This window comes from Delphinus delphis, chromosome 8, assembly GCF_949987515.2.
Source record: "Delphinus delphis chromosome 8, mDelDel1.2, whole genome shotgun sequence".
Taxonomy (NCBI): Eukaryota; Metazoa; Chordata; class Mammalia; order Artiodactyla; family Delphinidae; genus Delphinus; species Delphinus delphis.
The window spans coordinates 97,012,350-97,017,453 of NC_082690.1; positions in this window are offsets into that span (position 1 = coordinate 97,012,350).

The following is a 5,104-nucleotide window of genomic DNA, read 5'->3' on the forward strand; positions in this document are numbered from 1 at the left end:
ACAGTGACATGAGGAAATTGGACCAGATCAGTGGGTCCCAATCTCGGCTCCACCGTGAAGCCCTTTTGGTAACTTTTTTTTTCTTCTGTGGGTCCTGTATTTAAAAAAATTTTTTTTATTAAATAGAAACTCATATTTTTGAGTCAAAATAGAAAACTGTTGATCAGATTGAGGAAGAAATAAGGTAATTAACCATCTAAAAAGACATAATTTCAGCCAAAAGGGAAAAAATTATTTTTGTCTTAAGATAAATTTACAATTTTTGAGTTCTTTTTTTTTAATATGCAAAGGGACAAGGCCACCCTGTAGTACATGCACAGAGCCCTAGGCTTTAGAACATCTGGATTGGGACTTCCCTGGCAGTCCACTGGTTAAGACTCTGGGCTTCCACTGCAGGGGGCACAGGTTCAGTCCCTGGTCGGGGAACTAAGATCCTGCATGCTGCGTGGCGTGGCCAAAAAAGAAAAAAAAAAAAAAAAGAAAACAGAAAAAAAAACCCAGAATGTCTGGATTTAATAATATCTGATCTCCTTTCCAGCTCTGAAATTCTGTAACTCTATGTCCTGGAACATATTTCAACTGTTTTCAGTGATTATAGAGCTTCGCTTTACAGTATAATGCTGGCTTCACTCGTGATTTTGTTTGATGCCAACTTGTTGGGCAGAAATGCAACCCCTCGTTATGGCCTTGTTCTCAGAGGGAAGTAGGATCTGTTTTAAGGGTGCAGGTATGTGTTTGTGTTGAAAGCAGGAATGACACTCTTGGCTGCAAGTACCACTGGGCCCAGAGAGAGTTCCAGAGAGACGGTTCCTGGCTGGGAGGCTTGCAGGGGGCCCTGCAGCCTGAGGGTGTGCTCAGTCTATTGGGACCCTGCACCCATGGAGGTGCTTGGATCCCTCCAGAGGCACATTTACAGAGGGGTGCTCTCCTTTGGTCCTCTCTGCAAAACAGAGGGTAGGTACAGTCTTGTGTTCACCCAGGAAAACAGGGAGGCTGTCCAACTAGAACCCACTTGATAATACTAGCCTCCATTTATTAAGGAGTTAAGTCCACTTTTCACTGTGAATGTTGTCAAACACAGAACATTTAAAAGAATAATGTAACAATCTTGTTACTGCCTAGATTTAATTATCGCTAACATTTTGCCCTGCTTGTTTCATCTTTGCTGTAAATCCTTCAGTGTAATCTGTAACTCCATGAGGAATTAAAAAATATATAATAATGTGTCATATAACACTTAGCAAATTAACACTAATTCTTCCATATCATTGCATATCTAATCTATGTTTAGATTTTCTTATTTGTTCTAAAATAGTCTTTTTACAGTTGATGTGTTCAAAGGTTTAAATCGGTCATGGTCATTTTATTCCCTTCATGCATTTGGTTGTTAGGTCTCTCTTAGGTTTCTATGATTCTGAACAGTCTTTCCCACCCACCCCTTGCATTGCCACATCATGAATTTGTTAGAGAAACCACGGTCACTTGTCCTGTCAAATGTCCCTCATTCCTCGTGGTGGTGTCTAACTTATTCCTCTGTTGTCTGTATTTCCTGTAAACTAGTAAGTAAAGCTAGAGGTTTGATCCAGCCTAGGTTCACTCTTTTAGGAAGAACACTTCATAGGCAGCATTGTGGATTTCCTGTTGCATCATATCATGTAATAGTGCTATTTATTGAGTGCTTACTGTGTGGCAGGACTTGTGAGACTTTACAGACATAATATGCTTTGGGGGAGTAATTTAGTTTTTACTTCATAACGCCTAAACTCTGAATCCAGCTAAACCTGGAAGGAGACAAGGGGTATATGGAATCCAAAGAATTACAGCGAGTCAGAGCACAAAGATAACAGGATTTAAGAGCTGGGAGGTGCTCTCCAGAGGAACAAAAGGAATGGTGGGGATAAGATAAAACACAAAATCAAATTTCTCAGAATGGCCTAGAGTCTTCTTGCTGGTCTTGCCATTCCTGGACTCAAAATGCCCATGGCCTCCACAATATCTGTGCTCTCTCTCTCCCGGCCAAAGAACCCATGCTTGCCATCCAACCCATCAGTCTTAGTTGTGCAGACAGCCCACAGAGCCATTTGGGTTGGGTCCAGCATTTGCCAAGGACCAGATGTCTGGACATATTCAAAGTGAAGTTCTCATCAGAAAAGTTCTCCCCCTAAATGGACTTGCTGTGTGTACTATTATGGCATGTAAATTCATCATCCTGACGCATAAATCCAGGAATAAGCCTTGGAAAGCAGGAACCCTTATAACCAGATCTCATCTTCCCAGTGCTTAGAGAACCGAAGTTTTCTCCTTGGGAACATCGTCTGTAAACAGCTTGTAAACAGTAGTCACGGCCCAAGACTTGCCCCTTAACAGCCACGTCTGCTCGTGAGTGTGCCATGGACTCAGCAGGGCTGCAGCTCCGAAGCAGAGTCTGCAGAGTGACCAGTATGATCTTATTTAAGTTCTTCGACAACAGCCTTGTGCAGTGACTATTGTTATAATTCTGATTTTACAGATAGTGAAACCCAGGACCAGCCTCCTAAATCAGTGCTCTCATTCATGCTGCGGTGCTTGTCTGTCGGGAGTGATGGGTTCTGACAGCGAGGGAACGAGGGGGAGGTCAGCAGGCCCCTGGCTCCGCCCGAACCCTTCGTAGAAGAGGTGCCATGTGTTATGTGCTTTGTCCTTCTCCCTGCCAGCAACATCCCCTTCTCTTCTCCCTCTCAGGTTGACTCAGCACTGGCCCAAGCCTGTCCTCGGAAAAAGGAGGATCACCTACTTGAAGCAGGAAGGACGAAACCGCACCTCTCTTCTCTCCACTTCTCAAGGCTCTGCCCCCTTCTCTTACTCAAGGAATTTTTAAAGAAATGAGTGAGGTGAGATCTTTTCACCATTCCTCTCCAAGAAAAAAAGAAGAGTAGGCTCCACATCATTAGTCAACAGGGAATACAAATTAAAACCACGATGAGACACCTACACATCTATCAGAATGGTTGATGTGAAATGGATGGATGAGACAGAGGTTGGTGAGATATGAGTGGCCAGAAGTCTTCAAACATTGCTGGTGGGAGTGTAAACCAACACAACCGCTCAGGACAACTATTTGTCAGAGTTGCTTATTAAAACATACGCCTGCCTTGTGACCCAGAAAATCCATCCCTGGGCATGTACCCAATAGAAATTAGTGCTTATCTACACCAGAAGCCTGCATACGAATATTCACAGCCACACTATTCATTGTAGCCCAAACTGGAAACTAATCCAAATGCCCATCAGCAGGTGAACGGATCAATGAAATTACAATACTCATGTAGTGAAATACTACACAGTTTTAAAAGGAACAGACTACTGATATGTTGATACACATAACAGGGATGAACCCCAGAAACATGCTGAGCAAGAGAAGTCAGACAGAAACAGGTACATGCTGCTGGTTTCCATTTACATGAAGTTCGAAAGTAGGAAAACTGATTTATGGTGATGGTGGTTAGACTAGTGGTTATCTCAGGGATGACTCCAGCAAGTATGTTGGGGGCTGGAAATGTTCTCTCTCTTGATCTGAAGGGTGTATGCATACAAATTTGAGGTAAACACTTAGGGGGACTTCCCTGGTGGCGCAGTGGTTAAGAATCCGCCTGCCGGCGCAGGGGACACGGGTTCAAGCCCTGGTCCGGGAAGATCCCACATGCCGCGGAGCAACTAAGCCCCTGCGCCACAACTACTGAGCCCGCGAGCCACAACTACTGAAGCCCGTATGCCTAGAGCCCGTGCTCCGCAACAAGAGAAGCCACCGCAGCGAGAAGCCCGCGCACCGAAATGCAAAGAGTAGCCCCTGCTCGCCACAGCTAGAGAGAAAGCCCATGCGCAGCAACGAAGACCCAACAGAGCCATAAATTTAAAAAAAACAAACAAAAAAAACGCTTAGGAGTGGTTTCAGCATTACCGTATGTAAGCTAAACCTCAATTTTTAAAATATATAGAAAAATAGGAAAGAATATATGTGTATAATGTAAATATATAAATATATATGTAGGTATGTAGGAACTGGGCCACCCAGGCATTAAGCTGATTCGTAGGAGTCGAGTCCTGGTCCTCAGTTCTCTGCCAGCCCTGCCTCCCCTGCTCTTCACCGGGCCACTCCCTGTGATCTTCCCAGACTGCACATGTCCGCAGTCCAGACCCTGAACGGCCAGGCCCTAAGGAGAGCGAGGTGAGAGCCTGTGCTCCCTGTGTTCCTGCTCTTTGGCCCTCTGTCCTAATGAGACCCAGGACTAATATTTACCTTTCATACTGCAAACTGGAAGTGGGGGAGGGCTGGGCAGGGGTAGTGTGGGACCAGCATCCAGTCTAGGCCTGGCATGGGGCAGATAGGGGGAGAGGGAGGGCCCTGCTGTGGAGACCAGGGATTTGAGCTGCCCCTGTTCCGGGCCAGGCCGCATCCTGGGAGACCTGGGAGAGAAAATAGACCAGAGGGCCTGGCTCCTCCTTCCAGGCAACCACCACACACAAACACAGCTCCCTGGCTCCCAGACAAGGAAGAGTGGAAATGGGACCCTCCATCAGTGGCTGAGAGGCTGGGGCAAATGTTGGCCGGCCCTGCCCCAGTATGTCCTGGGATAAGGTGGCCGCTCTCATCTGGCCACACCCTCGCCTCCATTTTCTTACGTGCATGTGGTGATTACAGAAAACTCCCCACTGGTTTACATCCATATAGCTACTCATTATTAAGTTCTTACTATATATTCATAATCTCCTTTAGTCCTCACAACAGGATACTCTTCCCACTGTACAGATGAGGAAACAGACACACAGAGATCAAAACAACCATCACCATGTGTTAGGATTGCAAGGAGCCTCAGGAAGATCTTGTGACCCCACTGGCCCAAGTTCGCCTGTGTCTCTGAGAGGGAGGTGCTGGATGGTGGCTACACTGGTCTTTGCTCTGGGACTTCCTCCCAGACCACCCATCCCTGGTCCCAGGAGGACCTGTAATCCCAGATGGCGGGGGCGGACTATCTATCCACCTGTCCCCACGGCCCTGACCTGCTGACCTCTGCTTCCTGGCTGATTTCTTCATGTTGGTTCAACATTAACCCAGAGGGGTCAGGAC